The following is a 20150-nucleotide window of genomic DNA, read 5'->3' as shown; positions in this document are numbered from 1 at the left end:
TCCATAAATATTGGAAAGTTCCTAGATTAGGAGTGAATGTTTTGTTGTCCTCTGATTGGGGTCCGGTTCTGTTATGATGACCCCACATGGTCTGAAGTGCAAATGATCAGGCATGCAAAAATGTTTGGCCACAGGTAGATCCATTCTTTTTTCTTTTATTGTATGGCGGTGAGAATTTATCCTTGTTCTCAGTTTTTGCCCTGTCTCCCCAACATACAGACCCCCAGTTGGACATTTATGGGTCTGTATGTTGGGGAGATTGTTTATCACTTATCACTCTCCCATAATGACAGTTCTGTGCTGTGTATAAATATGTGATTCTTCAGAATTTGCTTTAGTTTGTGCCTGATGAAGAGACCTGAGTAGTCTTGAAAGCTTGCAATTTGTTACCATCTTTTCAGTTAGCTATTAAAAGGTATCAACCACTGATGACTCTCAGTTCTAAATATTTGGTTTCTCCCAAAATGCAATTGACAGCTTAACAGAAAAACAGCTTGTAATATATTTAAATGTCACCAGATGGTGCTATTGCCACATTAGACGTCACTAACAGTACAGCTTATTAAAGTGACAACAATAATTGTAACCTCATCTTTTGCCAACCAGGATACGGCAATTACCACACACAACCATGCCTGGATGTAGGTTCAGTAGCAAAAGCCAAAGATCTGCCTGTTCTGTTATTCCTTTCAATTACTCTTCTGCGGTGTCTGGTTTGTCGCCTTGAAAAATTAGCTTCAAAAGAGCCTGTTGCTGCTTCAACGAGGCAGTGCTGCAGAGCTTCAAGCTTCTGGCGCATGTGGACGACGTGAGACAGAACATCAGAGATGGAGGATGAGGAAGACCTGGGGGGGGTTCAGGAACTGGTGTAGGAGGTGGAGGAAACTCTGGTAGAAGCAGGGCCAGCAATTTCTGGCATCAGTAGCACATGTGCCATGCCAGGATGCGAGTTGGCCCCGGCCTCCACAATGTCCATCAAGTGTGCCATCAGGGAAATGTATTGTCACTGGCCAAAATCACTGGCTGCAAGTCCCTGGCCACAAATGTGTCAATGGAAAATCCCAGTAACTGCGTTCGAAAGGGCACGGGTGATGTTCTTGGACACATGCTGATACAAGGCAGGGATGCCACACCAGGAAAAATAGTGGCAGCTGGGGACTGAGTACCGAGGGACCAAATTTGTACATTTGTACACCTGTAGCAGGCTAATTTTGGTTTATATTTCAAACCAACCAAATTTCACACAAAGCAGGTTCTATGGTATGTATAACAATAGTCAATTTTTTGAATAAAAATATTATGTGAACTATACCAGGCCAAGCATTTTTTTTTTTTTCATTTAAACCACCATAATTTTACATAAAGCACATAAAACTGTATGGATGACTAATTGAATCCAGTAAAAAATTGGAACTTTTTTTGAAGTTTTATATGCCACTGCAATATAACAATGACCGCATTAGACTGTATCCATGACTAATTGAATTCAGAAAAAAAATTGAACTTTTTTTGGAGTTTTAGATATCACCATAACAAAAGGGACGTAATACTCTATGGATGACAAATTCAATCCAGAAAATTTTTGGAAAATAAATATTTTCAAAGTGTAGGTGATGTACTCCTACACTCATAAAGGCTTTGCACAAAGTGCAGAGCCAGGAAAAAAATATATATGGTGGGTAATTCAGCAATCCTTTTCAGGTGTCCCCTTCATCTTCTCCTTCCTCAGGAGGCTGGGAGGACAGCCTCCACCTTCTTCCTGGAGCCGATTCCCAGGTGCCTGGACTGTAAGTGACCCATCTTTTGGTAGTGTCCTAGCCTCGAACATGTAGAAATGTGTGTGTCACCTGTACCATGGTCTGCTCTCACATAGGAGGTGGGTAACCACAAGGACAGTCGGATCTCTAGGGGGTGGTAGCCTTGTCTTGATGAGCCTCTCCAAGGCTAGTTCATTTTGCAGTCCTATAGTTATGTTGTAATTAAAAACACACAGCCCGAATAAAGTCTTTTAGTTGAAATAACAAAAACACACTTTTAGTTTTTTATTTAAAAATAACAAATACAGTTATACTCACCTACCACCCATTCTACTAAAGCCCTCGTCTACTATATCAAGAGAAAAATAAAAACAACCATATCCATTACCTGTCCGTCGTTCTGTCCCACGCCCAGAGGCGTATCTAGGGTTTCTGGCACCAGAGGCAAGAATTCATTTTGGCGCCCTAAAGGGACATATGCGATTTGCACACTTAGTCATGTACCAATGAGCTCCTCTCCCTAATGCTCTCAATGTTCAGTGAAAAACTGAGAGAAGCGGGAAGAGAAGCTCGTTGTCACAGGACCACAAGTATGAAAATTGCATATGAGTGAAGTGTCCATGTGATGACTACTGGAACCTGCAGCGCTGAATCCTGACATCGCAGGCTACTGAATTCTCACAACTAATGCAATGCACACTTTTAGGGTTCTCCCTGGCTGGTGGACAGTCATGTCAGCACAAGCATGCGATTTGTCTACCTCTGACCACATTCCGACTAGACGTGCCCGGCCTCGCTGAGTTCATTTTCATTGAGTGAGGCTACACATGTCTAGTCAGCATGTGACCGCATGTACGTAAATCACCAGCACCAGAGAATCCTGATAGCGTGCAGTGCGCACTGTGAGAACTCAGAAGTCTGCAGTCACAAAGAATGACTGCAAACTCATTACAAACCTAGAAATCCCCTTTAATGCTCCTAGCATAAATAAAAGCATGAGAGTTAGTCAGTATCACAAATAACATTTACATCCAGGTACCTTATAGATGGCGTTGTCTCTCAAGCCATTCTCCTTTTCTTCATCTTGTCCAGACCCCATGATGAGTTTTCTCATCCACAGCCGTCTCTGCAGACTTCCATCTTCTCCGCTCTTTTGCAGAAAATCTCCACATGATGCCCTTAAAGATACAAGTGTCATTATAATGCTCCTGAATGAAAAATTGCCACTCACTATATTGTCTGCATAAAATATGACCCCCACACTGTCCCTCTTATGGTACATGCTCTTTACACAGACCTCCCCTTTCCATACCGACCCCCATTTTCACACTGTCCTCTCACACTGTGTCCCCCCTATAGGGCCTAGTATTTATACTGTACTCTCTCATCACACACTTGGTATACTGTCCCCTCCTGGCTGTGCCCTTACACTGTCCCCCCATGCTACGCATGCACACATCCGAACACCCTCACTCCCCGTACTCTGTCCACATACATTTTTCACATCGCTACTCATACTGTGTCTGCATACATTCCCCTGTTTGCTCCCCAAACTGTCTGCACCCATCCCCCATACTGTTTCCTCATATATGCCCCCCATTCCCCGGTATTGTTTCCTCATACATGCCCCCCATCTCCCCCTTTGCTCTTGATTTTGTGTCCTCAAATCTCCCCCACACATTAAATCCCCCATCCCCACTCCAAATATCACCCCACACATTAAACACCCCCATCCCCATGACAAATCTCCCCCACACATTAAATCCCCCCATCCCCACTCCTAATATCACCCTGTTGTGAATTCTGTGGTCAAGCTCCCTCCTGTGGTCACAAGTGGTACTTCGGCTGATTCTGTCTATGGGTTTCCGTTGGTGGATGTGAGTGGTACTGCGGCTTCTGAGTTTCCTTCCTCAGGTGATGAGGTTAAGTCGTTAGGTGCTGCTCTATTTAACTCCACCTAGTGCTTTGATCCTGGCCTCCAGTCAATGTTCCAGTATTGGTCTTGCTTTCTCCTGGATCGTTCCTGTGGCCTGTCTGCCCAGCATAAGCTAAGTTCTGCTTGTGTTACTTTTGTTGCTATATTTTCTGTCCAGCTTGCTATTTTGGTTTTTCTTCCTTGCTGGAAGCTCTGAGACGCAGAGAGAGCACCTCCGTACCGTTAGTCGGTGCGGAGGGTCTTTTTGCCCCTCTGCGTGGTTGTTTGTAGGTTTTTGTGTTGACCGCAAAGCTCTCTTTTCTATCCTCGGTCTATTCAGTAAGTCGGGCCTCACTTTGCTAAATCTATTTCATCTCTGTGTTTGTATTTTCATCTTAACTCACAGTCATTATATGTGGGGGGCTGCCCTTTCCTTTGGGGAATTTCTCTGAGGCAAGGTAGGCTTATTTTTCTGTCTTCAGGGCTAGCTAGTTTCTCAGGCTGTGCCGAGTTGCATAGGGAGCGTTAGGCGCAATCCACGGCTACCTCTAGTGTGGTATGATAGGATTAGGGATTGCGGTCAGCAGAGTTCCCACGTCTCAGAGCTTGTCCTATTTTGTTTGTAACTATCAGGTCACTTGTGTGTTCTTAACCACCAGGTCCATTGTGGTTCTGAATTACCTAATCACAACAGTACTGGAGGCCCAAAGTACTAATGCATCTCAATAGAGGGAAAAAAGAAGTTCTGAGACCATTTTTTTTTCTTTGCACTGTGTTTTGCCTTTTTTTTCCCCTAGACATTTGGGTAGTTCAGGACACAGGTGTAGTGATGGACATCAAAGGTCTGTCTTCATGTGTGGATCATCTCACTGCAAGAGTACAAAATATTCAAGACTTTGTGGCTCAGAATTCCATGTTAGAACCAAGAATTCCTATTCCTGATTTGTTTTCTGGAGATAGAGCTAAATTTCTGAGTTTCAAAAATAATTGCAAACTGTTTCTGGCTTTGAAACCTCGCTCCTCTGGTGACCCAGTTCAACAAGTTAAGATGATTATTTCTTTATTACGTGGTTACCCTCAAGACTGGGCATTTTCCCTTGCGCCAGGAGATCCTGCATTATGTAATATTGATGCGTTTTTTCTGGCGCTCGGATTACTGTACGATGAACCTAATTCAGTGGATCAGGCAGAGAAAAAATTGTGTCTGTGTCAGGGTCAGGATGAGATTGAGATTTATTGTCAGAAGTATAGAAAGTGGTCCGTGCTCACTCAATGGAATGAATGTGCGCTGGCAGCTATTTTCAGAAAGGGTCTCTCTGAAGCCCTTAAGGATGTCATGGTGGGATTTCCTATGTCGGCTGGTCTGAATGAGTCTATGTCTTTGGCCATTCAGATCGGTCGACGCTTGCGTGAGCGTAAATCTGTGCACCATTTGGCGGTATTATCTGAGCATAAACCTGAGCCTATGCAGTGCGATAGGACTCTGACCAGAGCTGAAAGGCAAGAACACAGACGTCGGAATGGGCTGTGATTCCACTCATGCTATCTCCGATTGTCCTAAGCGCACAAAGCGGTTCGCTAAGTCTGCCACCATTGGTACGGTACAGTCGAAATTTCTTTTGTCCGTTACTTTGATCTGCTCTTTCTCTTCCTACTCTGTCATGGCATTTGTGGATTCAGGCGCTGCCCTGAATTTGATGGACTTGGAGTTTGCTAGGCGCTGTGGGTTTGTCTTGGAGCCCTTGCAGTGTCTTATTCCATTGAGAGGAATTCATGCTACGCCTTTGGCCAAGACTAAGCCTCAGTATTGGACCCAGCTGACCATGTGCATGGCTCCTGCGCACCAGGAGGATATTCGCTTTCTGGTGTTGCATAATTTGCATGATGTGGTCGTGTTGGGGTTGCCATGGCTACAAGTCCATAACCCAGTATTAGATTGGAAATCTATGTCTGTGTCCAGCTGGGGTTGTCAGGGGGTACATGGTGATGTTCCATTTCAGTCTATCTCATCATCCACCCCTTCTGAGGTCCCAGAGTTCTTGTCTGATTACCGGGATGTATTCGATGAGCCCAAGTCCAATGCCCTACCTCCGCATAGGGATTGTGATTGTGCTATCGATTTGATTCCTGGTAGTAAGCTTCCTAAGGGTCGACTGTTTAATTTATCTGTACCTGAGCACGCCGCTATGCGGAGTTACGTAAAAGAATCCTTGGAGAAGGGTCATATTCGCACGTCATCGTCGCCATTGGGAGCAGGGTTCTTTTTTGTGGCCAAGAAGGATGGTTCACTGAGACCTTGTATTGATTACCGCCTTCTAAATAAAATCACGGTCAAATTTCAGTACCCCTTGCCGCTGCTATCTGATTTGTTTGCTCGGATTAAGGGGGCTAGTTGGTTCACCAAGATAGATCTTCGTGGTGCATATAATCTTGTGCGTATTAAACGGGGCGATGAATGGAAAACTGCATTTAATACGCCCGAGGGCCATTTTGAGTACCTAGTTATGCCATTTGGACTTGCCAATGCTCCATTAGTATTTCAGTCCTTTATACATGACATCTTCCGAGAGTACCTGGATAAATTCCTGATTGTATACTTGGATGACATTTTGGTCTTCTCGGATGATTGGGAGTCTCATGTGAAGCAGGTCAGAATGGTGTTCCAGGTCCTGCGTGCTAATTCTTTGTTTGTGAAGGGATCAAAGTGTCTCTTTGGTGTTCAGAAGGTTTCATTTTTGGGGTTCATTTTTTCCCCTTCTACTATCGAGATGGACCCTGTTAAGGTCCAGGCCATTTATGATTGGACTCAGCCGACATCTCTGAAGAGTCTACAAAAGTTCCTGGGCTTTGCTAATTTCTATCGTCGCTTCATCTGTAATTTTTCTAGTATTGCTAAACCATTGACCGATTTGACCAAGAAGGGTGCTGATGTGGTCAATTGGTCTTCTGCTGCTGTGGAAGCTTTTCAAGAGTTAAAGCGTCGTTTTTCTTCTGCCCCTGTGTTGTGTCAACCAGATGTTTCGCTTCCGTTCCAGGTCGAGGTTGATGCTTCTGAAATTGGAGCGGGGGCTGTTTTGTCGCAAAGAGGTTCTGATTTCTCGGTGATGCAGTCATGCGCCTTCTTTTCCAGGAAGTTTTCGCCTGCTGAGCGAAATTATGATGTTGGCAATCGAGAGTTGCTGGCCATGAAGTGGGCATTCGAGGAGTGGCGTCATTGGCTTGAAGGAGCTAAGCATCGCGTGGTGGTCTTGACTGATCACAAGAACTTGACTTATCTCGAGTCTGCCAAACGGTTGAATCCTAGACAGGCTCGTTGGTCGCTGTTTTTCTCCCGTTTTGACTTTTTGGTTTCGTACCTTCCGTCTAGGAGTTTTGTGCCCGACTCTCCGGGTTTGTCTGAGCCGGAGGGTATTCTCAAAGAGGGAGTAATTGTGTCTGCCATCTCCCCTGATTTGCTGCGGGTGCTGCAAAAATTTCAAGCTAATAAAACTGATCGTTGCCCAGCGGAGAAACTGTCCCTGATAGATGGACGAATAAGGTTATCTCTGAGGTTCATTGTTCGGTGTTGGCTGGTCATCCTGGTATCTTTGGTACCAGAGATTTAGTGGCTAGATCCTTTTGGTGGCCGTCTCTGTCGCGGGATGTGCGTTCTTTTGTGCAGTCCTGTGGGATTTGTGCTCGGGCTAAGCCCTGCTGTTCTCGTGCCAGTGGGTTGCTTTTGCCCTTGCCGGTCCCGAAGAGGCCTTGGACACATATCTCTATGGATTTTATTTCGGATCTCCCCGTCTCTGAAAAAATGTCGGTCATTTGGGTGGTTTGTGACCGCTTCTCTAAGATGGTCCATTTGGTACCCTTGTCTAAATTACCTTCCTCCTCTGATTTGGTGCCATTGTTCTTCCAGCATGTGGTTCGTTTACATGGTATTCCAGAGAACATCGTTTCTGACAGAGGTTCCCAGTTTGTTTCGAGGTTTTGGCGAGCCTTTTGTACTAGGATGGGCATTGATTTGTCTTTTTTCTCGGCTTTCCATCCTCAGACAAATGGCCAGACTGAACGAACCAATCAGACCTTGGAAACATATCTGAGATGCTTTGTTTCTGCTGATCAGGATGATTGGGTGTCCTTTTTGCCGTTGGCTGAGTTCGCCCTTAATAATCGGGCCAGCTTGGCTACCTTGGTTTCGCCGTTTTTCTGCAATTCTGGGTTCCATCCTCGTTTCTCTTCAGGGCAGGTTGAGTCTTCGGACTGTCCTGGTGTGGATACGGTGGTGGACAGATTGCAGCAGATTTGGACTCATGTAGTGGACAATTTGACCTAGTCCCAGGAGAAGGCTCAACGTTTCGCTAATCGCAGACACTGTGTGGGTCCCCGACTTCGTGTTGGGGATTTGGTTTGGTTGTCATCTCGTTATATTCCTATGAAGGTTTCCTCTCCTAAGTTTAAGCCTCGTTTCATTGGTTCGTATAGGATTTCTGAGGTTCTTAATCCTGTGTCTTTTCGTTTGACCCTTCCAGATTCTTTTTCCATCCATAACGTATTCCATAGGTCGTTGTTGCGGAGATACGTGGCACCTATGGTTCCATCTGTTGGTCCTCCTGCCCTGGTTTTGGTGGAGGGGGAGTTGGAGTATATAGTGGAGAAGATTTTGGATTCTCGTGTTTCGAGACGGAAACTCCAGTATCTGGTTAAGTGGAAGGGTTATGGTCAGGAAGATAATTCCTGGGTCTTTGCCTCTGATGTCCATGCTGCTGATCTTGTTCGTGCCTTTCAAATGGCTCATCCTGGTCGGCCTGGGGGCTCTGGTGAGGGTTCGGTGACCCCTCCTCAAGGGGGGGGAACTGTTGTGAATTCTGTGGTCAAGCTCCCTCCTGTGGTCACAAGTGGTACTTCGGCTGATTCTGTGTATGGGTTTCCGTTGGTGGATGTGAGTGGTACTGCGGCTTCTGATGATGAGGTTAAGTCGTTAGGTGCTGCTCTATTTAACTCCACCTAGTGCTTTGATCCTGGCCTCCAGTCAATGTTCCAGTATTGGTCTTGCTTTCTCCTGGATCGTTCCTGTGGCCTGTCTGCCCAGCATAAGCTAAGTTCTGCTTGTGTTACTTTTGTTGCTATATTTTCTGTCCAGCTTGCTATTTTGGTTTTTCTTGCTTGCTGGAAGCTCTGAGACGCAGAGGGAGCACCTCCGTACCGTTAGTCGGTGCGGAGGGTCTTTTTGCCCCTCTGCGTGGTTGTTTGTAGGTTTTTGTGTTGACCGCAAAGCTCTCTTTCTTATCCTCTGTCTATTCAGTAAGTCGGGCCTCACTTTGCTAAATCTATTTCATCTCTGTGTTTGTATTTTCATCTTAACTCACAGTCATTATATGTGGGGGGCTGCCCTTTCCTTTGGGGAATTTCTCTGAGGCAAGGTAGGCTTATTTTTCTGTCTTCAGGGCTAGCTAGTTTCTCAGGCTGTGCCGAGTTGCATAGGGAGCGTTAGGCGCAATCCACGGCTACCTCTAGTGTGGTATGATAGGATTAGGGATTGCGGTCAGCAGAGTTCCCACGTCTCAGAGCTTGTCCTATTTTGTTTGTAACTATCAGGTCACTTGTGTGTTCTTAACCACCAGGTCCATTGTGGTTCTGAATTGCCTAATCACAACATCACCCCCCACGTCCGAGGTCAGAAGCCCCGCTTTGATGCGGGCTCCGCCGGTGAGCCCGCATCAAAGCCGGGACATGTCAGCTGTTTTGAACAGCTGACATGTGCCCATAATAGGCGCGGGCAGAATCGCCCGCCGGAAATGACGTCATCGCCGACCCCCATCACATGATCGGAGGTCGGTGATGCTTCAGAATGGTAACCATAGAGGTCCGTGAGACCTCTATGGTTACTGATCGCCGGTAGCTGTGAGCGCCACACTGTGGTCGGCGCTCACAGCACACCTGATTTTCTGCTACATAGCAGCGAACAGCAGATCGCTGCTATGTAGCAGAGGCGATCGTGCTGTGCCAGTTTCTAGCCTCCCATGGAGGCTATTGAAGCATGGCAAAAGTGAAAAAAAAAGTGAAAAAAATAAAAACATATAAAAGTTTAAATCACCCCGCTTTCGCCCCAATCAAAATAAATCAATAAAAAAAAATCAAATCTACACATATTTGGTATCGCCGCGTTCAGAATCACCCTATCTGTCAATTAAAAAAAAACATTAACCTGATCGCTAAACGGCGTAGCGAGAAAAAAATTCGAAACGCCAGAATTATGTTTTTTTGGTCACCGCGACATTGCATTAAAATGCAATAACGGGCGATCAAAAGAATGTATCTGCACCAAAATGCTATCATTAAAAATGTCATCTTGGCATGCAAAAAATAAGCCCTCAACCGACCCCAGATCATGAAATTTGGAGACGCTACGAGTATCGGAAAATGGCTCAATTTTTATTTTTTTTAGCAAAGTTTGGAATTTTTTTTCACCATTTAGGTAAAAAATAACCTAGTCATGTTAGGTGTCTATGAACTCGTACTGACCTGGAGAATCATAATGTCAGGTCATTTTTAGCATTTAGTTAACCTAGCAAAAAAGCCAAACAAAAAACAACTGTGGGATTGCACTTTTTTTGCAATTTCACCGCACTTGGAATTTTTTTCCCATTTTTTCGTACACGACATGCTAAAACCAATGATGTCGTTCAAAAGTACAACTCGTCCTGCAAAAAATAAGCCCTCAAATTGACGGAAAAATAAAAAAGTTATGGCTCTGGGAAGGAGGGAAGTGAACAACGAACACGGAAAAACGAAAAATCCCAAGGTCATGAAGGGAATAACCCCTTCCCGACCTTTGACGCACCGTATGCGTCATGAAAACCTGTGCCATTCCGACATGTGACGCAGCATATGCGTCATGGCTGGATTGGGCTCCTGCAGGCCGGGTGAAAGGGTTAACTCCAATTTCACCCGGCCTGCAGGGACAGGAGTTGTACTTTAGCCCAGGGGGGGTGGCTTCACCCCCCGTGGCTACGATCGCTCTGATTGGCTGTTGAAAGTGAAACTGCCTATCAGAGCGATTTGTAATGTTTCACCTAAAAAACTGGTGAAATATTACAATCCAGCCATGGCCGATGCTGCAATATCATCGGCCATGGCTGGAAACACTGGTCTGCCCCCCCTCCCCACCCCACCGATCGCCCCCCCCAGCCCTCCGATCTGTGGTCCGCTCCCCTCTGTCCTGTGCTCTGCTTCCCCGTCCTCCTTTCCGCTCCCCCCGTGCTCCAATCCCACCCCCGTGCTCCAATCCCACCCCCCTGCAGTCCGATCCACCCCCCCGTAGTCCGATCCACCCCCCCGCACTACGATCCACCCCCCCGCACTGCGATCCACCCCCCCCGTGCTCCCCCTCCACCCCATCATACTTACCAAGCCTCCCGGGGTCCGTCCGTCTTCTTTCCTGGGCGTCACCATCTTCCAAAATGGCGGGCGCATGCGCAGTGCGCCCGCCGAATCGTTTCAAGTGCATTTTGATCACTGTGATAAAACCTCACAGTGATCAAGATAAAAAAAAATACTAAATGACTCCCCCCCCTTTGTCACCCCCATAGGTAGGGGCAATAATAAAATAAAGAAATTTTTTTTTTCGTCCACTAAGGTTGGGATTAGGGTTAGGGGTAGGGTTAGGGCTAGGGTTAGAGCTAGGGCTAGGGTTAGGGTTAGGGTTTCGGTATGTGCACACGTATTCTGGTCCTCTGCGGATTTTTCCGCAGTGGATTTGATAAATCCGCAGTGCTAAACCACTGCGGATTTATCGCGGATTTACCGCGGTTTTTCTGCGCATTTCACTGCGGTTTTACAACTGCGGTTTACTATTGGAGCAGTTGTAAAACCGCTGCGGAATCCGCAGAAAGAAGTGACATGCTGCGGAATGTAAACCCCTGCGTTTCCGTGCAGTTTTTCTGCAGCATGTATACAGCGATTTTTGTTTCCCATAGGTTTACATTGAACTGTAAACCGCAGCATTTTCCGCAGCGTGTGCACATACCTTTAGAATTAGGCTATGTGCACACGGTGCGAATTTGGCTGCGGATCCGCAGCGGATTGGCCACTGCGGATTCGTAGCCGTTTTCCATCAGGTTTACAGTACCAAGTCCGCTGTGCCCATGGTGCGGAAAATACCGCGTGGAAACGCTGCGTTGTATTTTCCGCAGCATGTCAATTCTTTGTGCGGATTCCGCAGCGTTTTACACCTGTTCCTCAATAGGAATCCGAAGGTGAAATACGCCCAAAAAACACTGGAAATCCGCAGTAAATCAGCAGGTAAAACGCAGTGCCTTTTACCCGCGGATTTTTCAAAAATGGTGCGGAAAAATCTCACACGAATCCGCAACGTGGGCACATAGCCTTAGGGTTAGGGTTGTGATTAGGGTTATGGCTGCAGTTGGGATTAGGGTTAGGGGTGTGGGGGGGTTAGTGTTGGAGGTAGAATTGAGGGGTTTCCACTGTTTAGGCACATCAGGGGTCTCCAAATGCAACATGGCGCCACCATTGATTCCAGCCAATCTTGTATTCAAAAAGTCAAATGGTGCTCCCTCACTTCCGAGCCCCGACGTGCGCCCAAACAGTGGTTTAAACCCACATATGGGGAACCAGCATACTCACGATAAACTGCGCAACAATTATGGGGGTCCAATTTCTCCTGTTACCCTTGTGAAAATAAAAAATTGCTTGCTAAAACATCATTTTTGAAGAAAGAAAAATTATTTTTTATTTTCATGGCTCTGCGTTGTAAACGTCTGTGAAGCACTTGGGGGTTCAAAGTGCTCACCACATATCTAGATAAGTTCCTTGGGGGGTCTAGTTTCCAAAATGGGGTCACTTGTGGGGGGTTTCTACTGTTTAGGCACACCAGGGGCTCTGCAAACGCAACGTGACGCCCGCAGACCATTCCATCAAAGTCTGCATTTCAAAAGTCACTACTTCCCTTCTGAGCCCCGACGTGTGCCCAAACAGTGGTTTACGCCCACACATGGGGTATCGGCGTACTCAGGAGAAACTGGACAACAACTTTTGTGGTCCAATTTCTCCTATAACCCTTGGGAACATAAAAAATTCTGGGCTAAAAAATTATTTTTGAGGAAAGAAAACGTATTTATTATTTTCACGGCTCTGCGTTATAAACTTCTGTGAAGCACTTAGGGGTTCAAAGTGCTCACCACACATCTAGATAAGTTCCTTTCGGGGTCTAGTTTCCAAAATGGGGTCACTTGTGGGGGGTTTCTACTGTTTAGCCACATCAGGGGCTCTGCAAACGCAACGTGACGCCCACAGAGCATTCCATCAAAGTCTGCATTTCAAAACATCACTACTTCCCTTCCAAACCCCGACGTGTGCTCAAACAGTGGTTTACCCCCACATATGGGGTATCAGCGTACTCAGGAGAAACTGGACAACAACTTTTGGGGTCAAATTTCTCCTGTTACCCTTGGGAAAATAAAAAATTGCGGGCTAAAAAATCATTTTTGAGAAAAGAAATTTTTTTTTTATTTTCATGGTTCTGCGTTATAAACTTCTGTGAAGCACTTGGGGGTTCAAAGTGCTCACCACACATCTAGATTAGTTCCTTTGGGGGTCTAGTTTCCAAAATGGGGTCATTTGTGGAGGATATGCAATGTTTAGGCACACAGAGGCTCTCCAAACGCAACATGGCGTCCGCTAATGATTGGAGCTAATTTTCCATTTAAAAAGCCATATGGCGTGCCTTCCCTTCCGAGCCCTGCCGTGCGCCAACCAAAACAGTGGTTTACCCCCACATATGGTTTATCAGCGTACTCAGGACAAACTGGACAACAACATTTGGGGTCCAATTTCTCCTATTACCCTTGGCAAAATAGGAAATTCCAGGCTAAAAAATAATTTTTGAGGAAAGAAAAATTATTTTTTATTTTCATAGCTCTGCGTTATAAACTTCTGTGAAGCACCTGGGGGTTTAAAGTGCTCAATATGCATCTAGATAAGTTCCTTGGGGGGTCCAGTTTCCAAAATGGGGTCACTTGTGGGGGAGCTCCAATGTTTAGGCACACAGGGGCTCTCCAAACGCGACATGGTGTCCGCTAACAATTGGAGCTAATTTTCCATTCAAAAAGTCAAATGGCGCTTCTTCCCTTCCGAGCCTTGCCGTGTGCCCAAACAGTGGTTTACCCCCACATGTGAGGTATCGGCATACTCAGGAGAAATTGCCCAACAAATTTTACAATCCATTTTATCCTATTGCCTATGTGAAAATGAAAAAATTGAGGCGAAAAGAATTTTTTTGTGAAAAAAAAGTACTTTTTCATTTTTACGGATCAATTTGTGAAGCACCTGAGGGTTTAAAGTGCTCACTAGGCATCTAAATAAGTTCCTTGGGGGGTCCAGTTTCCAAAATGGGGTCACTTGTGGGGAAGCTCCAATGTTTAGGCACACAGGGGCTCTCCAAACGTGACATGGTGTCCGCTAACGATGGAGATAATTTTTCATTCAAAAAGTCAAATGGCGCTCCTTCCCTTCCGAACCTTACCATGTGCCCAAACAGTGGTTTACCCCCACATATGAGGTATCAGTGTACTCAGGAGAAATTGCCCAACAAATTTTAGGATCCATTTTATCCTGTTGCCCATGTGAAAATGAAAAAATTGAGGCTAAAAGAATTTTTTTGTGAAAAAAAAGTACTTTTTCATTTTTACGGATCAATTTGTAAAGCACCTGAGGGTTTAAAGTGCTCACTATGCTTCTAGATAAGTTCCTTGGGGCATCTAGTTTCCAAAATGGGGTCACTTGTGGGGGAGCTCCAATTTTTAGGCACACGGGGGCTCTCCAAACACGACATGGTGTCCGCTAAAGAGTGCAGCCAATTTTTCATTCAAAAAGTCAAATGGCGCTCCTTCCCTTCCAAGCCCTGCCGTGCGCCCAAACAGTGGTTTACCCCCACATATGAGGTATCAGCGTACTCAGGACAAATTGGACAACAACTTTCGTGGTTCAGTTTCTCCTTTTACCATTGGGAAAATAAAAAAATTGTTGCTAAAATTCATTTTTGTGACTAAAAAGTTAAATGTTCATTTTTTCCTTCCATGTTGCTTCTGCTGCTGTGAAGCACCTTAATAAACTTCTTGAATTTGGTTTTGTGCACCTTGAGGGGTGCAGTTTTTAGAATGGTGTCACTTTTGGGTATTTTCAGCCACATAGACACCTCAAACTGACTTCAAATGTGAGGTGGTCCCTAAAAAAAAATGGTTTTGTAAATTTCGTTGTAAAAATGAGAAATCGCTGGTCAAATTTTAACCCTTATAACTTCCTAGCAAAAAAAAATTTTTGTTTCCAAAATTGTGCTGATGTAAAGTAGACATGTGGGAAATGTTATTTATTAACTATTTTGTGTCACATAACTCTCTGGTTTAACAGAATAAAAATTCAAATTGTGAAAATTGTGAAATTTTAAAAATTTTCGCCAAATTTCCGTTTTTATCACAAATAAACGCAGAATTTATTGACCTAAATTTACCACTAACATGAAGCCCAATATGTCACAAAAAAACAATCTAAGAACCGCTAGGATCCGTTGAAGCGTTCCTGAGTTATTACCTCATAAAGGGACACTGGTCAGAATTGCAAAAAATGGCCAGGTCTTTAAGGTCAAAATAGGCTGGGTCATGAAGGGGTTAAATCCCCCCACAATATATCCTCTCCATTCCCACTCACATTAAATCCCCCCTGCACCTTCGGTGTCTTCAGCTCCACTGGAGCACTTACCACCGATCTGCGTCTCAGTGCCTCTGCTGCTCTGCCTCTGCTCTGCAGTGCGGGCGAGTGACGTCAGCAGCGTGATCACATGACCTGATCACGCTGCTGGTGTCGCTCTGACCCGGCAGTCAGAGCTTCAATTGTGCTCGCATCTCGACTCAGATGCAGTACAATTGAACACTGGGAGCTGGCGCGCTGCAGCTTCTCTGTGCCGGCTGTCAGCTTGAGGCAGAATGCAGCCGCCGGGGGAGACACTGTGGACCGCCGCATTAGGAGGCCCGACTGCACCCCCCTGCCGGCTGCGCCCGGGGCACATGCCCCGGCTGCCTCCCCCCTAGATACGCCACTGCCCACGCCATAATCCAGGTCTGGGATAAATTGTTTTCAACCTGGACGTGCCAAGGTGCAACCGTCCATGCTGAGAAACACCGAGGAATGAGCTGCTGTGAGTGCAGCATCAGTGACCAGTGGTGACATCATTGAGGTTCCCTGAACTGAGGTATCCTCAGCACCGTGAGAAAAAGTCAATGAGTTCTTAGTGACTTAGCGACTTCACCACAGTTCACCTTGAGTACTTTTCCAATGGCGCTCACGCTGATGTCAGTGAGTTCAACTGAGTTCATTGGCTGTGAACTCGCAGAAACTTTCTGACGGCACTGCGAGTGTGTAAACTCTCTCATGCTCTCGCTGATGTCACTCATGTCATAGGAATTAAACACTGCAAGACAGTGAGCAGCGCTAGCAGACACTGCTTAGTGTCTATGCTGGATGGCAGGCTGTAAAGATGCATCATGCAACAATTCAGGTTGCCATCTAGGTGTAACAGAGCTAGATATTGCGGGACAATTGGATTATTATCTTCTCGTTGTAGAGGGGAAGATTAGATTTCTTTATTATATTATTTTTGTTATAGAGGACCTTGACTTCAGTGGATTGGTTGATGATGTGAGCATGGTTTAAATTAGATTCATTAAAAAAGTTTGTGTCACTATTTCACTTGAAGGATTTTATTTTGTGTGTGTGTGTTTTTTTATACAATATCATTATGGAGTTAGTAATGGGGGTGTCTTATAGACACCTGTCCCTTACTAACCTCTGGGCTTGATGTCACCTGAAAATACAAAGGTGACATCAACCCCTCCAGCTAGGGCAAGTGGGAAGAGCAAGGCTAAGTGTTAGATTTCCTATGGATGCACCTTTTCTGAGGTGCTGAAAGCTGATGATTTTAGTCTGGAATAGGGCCAATTTCTATGGCCCCTTCCTAGCCTATTAATATCAGCCCGAAGCTGTCTGCATAGCCTTTGGTTATTAATGATAGGGGACCCTACATAATTTTTTGGATGGGGTTCCCCATTTTAATAACCAATAAAGCTTAGTATACAGCTGTAAGCTGATATTAATAGGCTGGGAACCTCCATGGGTATTATCCCCTTCCCAGGCTATAAACATCTGCCCCCAGCTGTAAACTTTCCCTCTGCTGGTTATGAAAATTATGCTGACGTCATTTTTTTATTTAATATATTTACAGTAAGCTGCACATGCACTGTACTAATTATACATGTGACTGACTTCTTTATATCTATTTATTCTTTGCATTTCTATCTATTCTATTCTGACTTTTCACGCTGTAATTTCACGGTGTGCGGCAGATGAACTGTCAGGTTTTTAAGGACATGGGGTGTAAAAATCAGGTACATACACAGTATGTATGTGGCCTTACAATCCAGAAATGCTCTTTAGGCCGGGGGTCACACTTGCGAGTGCAATGCGAGAAACTCACGTGAGTCTCTTGCCTTAATACCCGGCACTCCCACCGGCACTCGGGACCAGAGTGTGCGGTTGCATGTTTTTCTATGCAGCTGAACGCTCCGGTCCCGAGTGTCGGCGGCAGTGCCAAGTATTGAGGCGACTTTCTCGCATTGCACTCGCGAGTGTGACCCCAGCCTTACATTAATTCCTTTACGTTTAGATCATGCAGTGGTAGAAATGATTCAATGATACATTGACTTCTATCACCACGGCGTGATCCAACTCCTAACATGTTTGTGGTGGATTTCCCCCATGCCCTTTAATCTAAGCGTGAAACCAGAATAAATAAAGTGTGGCCACCTGATTACTGATGCCTGGGGCTCAATGAAAGAAATTAAAGACATCAGTTTAGTCAGCTGCTCCTGCTGTTCCGTGAAATCCAGGAAGCAGCAGGCGATCCGGCTGCAATGGAAGCTTCCTGTACCTGAACAACTCCATACACTACAGACTAAGGTGAGTAAAACAGATGCACACTTACTTATGTGATCTTACAGGGTTTTTCTCATTATTTCATTTGTGTTTTTTCCTTGTAATGTAGAGAGTGAAAATGCAATACAATATATGAGATGTTCTCCTGCGATGAATAGTACATTCACATGTTGTTCGCTTTGTCACATATTCCAAAACCAAAGTGTAAATGAGAAATCTGCACGGCCTTGGGGCTTCACATTTTTTCAGTTCCTGAAATATTTTTCTATTTATTGAAGCTGCTTTGATGCAAACTCTACTTGGAATCCTCAGCAAGTGGTTAAATGCTGGTTACATCGGCCTGAGGCGAGGGTCACCCCAGCGTATCTTCTCTGATTGGCCGATATGCTAATCACACTCTGGTATATGATCTGATTTTCACGGATGACAAGAAAAAAAATTCTCCATTCTGTCAGTCCATACTGCACTCAGATGCCATCCAAGTGCACTTCGATGTTTTCCATGGATTCATTGACTTGCATGGCAAAACGCGATAAAATAATTTTTCCCTTTTCCTCAGACCACCTCTGTTTTAGTTATTAATCGGATATGTGCCTGGCCCCATAGAATAACATTGGTCCGAGTGCGATCCGATATCTTTTCAGATTGCACTCAGCCCGATAATACAGTCATTTACACGAGCCCTTACAGACAAACTACAGTTCAAACTGCACATATGGGATAAACTGCAAATTGAGTTCTGCTATGCATTCTAATGTGCCAGTGTATATACACACTGGATTTTTTTTTCACATGGGAAATCACCTTATCAGCTGAGAACTGATGTTTCTAGCCAGGGGGGAAGTATCCATGGCCCCTTCCTAGGCTATTAATATCAGCCCGCAGATGTCTGCATAGCCTTTGCTGATTATTAATTATAGGGGGACCCTACATCTTTTTTTGTAGGGGTTCCCCATTTTAATAAACTAGTAAAGGCTAATTGTACATTTGGAAGCGCAATGGGTATTACCCCCTTCCCAGGCTGTAAACACCGGACCCAGCCGTCTGCTTTCCTTCTGCTGGCTACGAAAATTGAGTCGGAGCCCACGCCATTTTTTTCTGAAAAATAATCTTATATTAGTTAAATACATGTACAGTAAGCTGCACACACACTGTACTAATTGTATTTGTCACAAACATCTGTATATCTTCCTATTCTATTTGTATTTACTGTATGTAATCCATCTCTTCTATCCTGTCGGCTCCTGCTGTGATTTTTCAGTACACGGCAGATGAATTTCCTCCATGTATGTAATATACACCTCTGTTCCCTTAATTTTTTTTGAGCAGTGTATGTCTATAATATAACGCTGGGAGCGTCACTCTGTCCGAAGCCTTTATAGACTGCGCAAGCGCCAGCGCAGTCTGGACCCCACAGAGTGACGCAGCCCAGGAGATCGCGGTATGCGTAAGCACTGAATGCACACCACGGTCTCCAACGGAGAAGCAGGGACGTGCCAGGAGGGTGAGTATGCTATATTCACCTGTCCCGTTCTAGCGCTCTGCGCCGCTCCATCTTCCGGGTCCTCTGCCTGTGACGTTCAGTTCAGAGGGGGCGATGACGCGCTTAATGCGCGCCGCCATCTGACTGAACAGTTACAGCCAGAGGACCTGGAAGATGGAGCGGCGCGCAGCGCTGGAACGGGACAGGTGACTATAGCAAGTGTCTGGGGCCTGAGCTAGCGGTGACTCCGGCACCTGACCCCCACAGCGCGCCGGTGTCCCTGCCTGCTCAGGCCCCCCAGCACTCGGCGGCCAGCGACGATAGGTGAGTATGTTATTTTTTTTTTATATATCGCAGCAGCATACGGAGCATATAATACTATGGAGCATATTATGGGGGCCATCAACATTTATTGAGCAGTATACGGGGCATATACTATGGAGCATCTTATGGGGGCCATCAACCATAATGGAGCAGCATACGGGGCATATACTATGGAGCATCTTATGGGGGCCATGAACCATAATGGAGCAGCATATGAGGCATATACTATGGAGCATCTTATGGGGGCCATGAACCATAATGGAGCAGCATACGGGGCATATACTATAGAGCATCTTATGACGGCCATCAACCATAATGGAGCAGCATATGAGGCATATACTATGGAGCATCTTATGGGGGCCATGAACCATAATGGAGCAGCATACGGGGCATATACCATGGAGCATCTTATGGGGGCCATCAACCATAATGGAGCAGCATAATGAGGCATATACTATGGAGCATCTTATGGGGGCCATCAACCATAATGGAGCAGCATATGAGGCATATACTATGGAGCATCTTATGGGGGCCATCAATATTTATGGAGCAGTATACGGGGCATATACTATGGAGCATCTTATGGGGGCCATCAACCATAATGGAGCAGCATATGAGGCATATACTATGGAGCATCTTATGGGGGCCATCAACCATAATGGAGCAGCATACGGGGCATATACTA

At 45.5% G+C, this 20150-nt stretch overlaps 1 protein-coding gene across 1 annotated transcript in view; it reads left to right on the top strand.

Moving 5' to 3' along the window:
- Nucleotides 1-17593: 17593 nt before the first annotated feature.
- The window catches only part of LOC138673027 (arylsulfatase H-like), a 95993-nt gene continuing 93436 nt past the window's right edge, over nucleotides 17594-20150 (top strand). Inside the window, exon 1 of the mRNA XM_069761565.1 lies at nucleotides 17594-17682. The gene's annotated coding sequence lies outside the window, so the exon portion shown is untranslated. The remainder of the gene's footprint in view (nucleotides 17683-20150) is intronic.

This window comes from Ranitomeya imitator, chromosome 3 (assembly GCF_032444005.1).
Source record: "Ranitomeya imitator isolate aRanImi1 chromosome 3, aRanImi1.pri, whole genome shotgun sequence".
In the NCBI taxonomy this organism is placed as follows: domain Eukaryota; kingdom Metazoa; phylum Chordata; class Amphibia; order Anura; family Dendrobatidae; genus Ranitomeya; species Ranitomeya imitator.
This window is presented reverse-complemented; position numbering and strand designations above follow the sequence as displayed.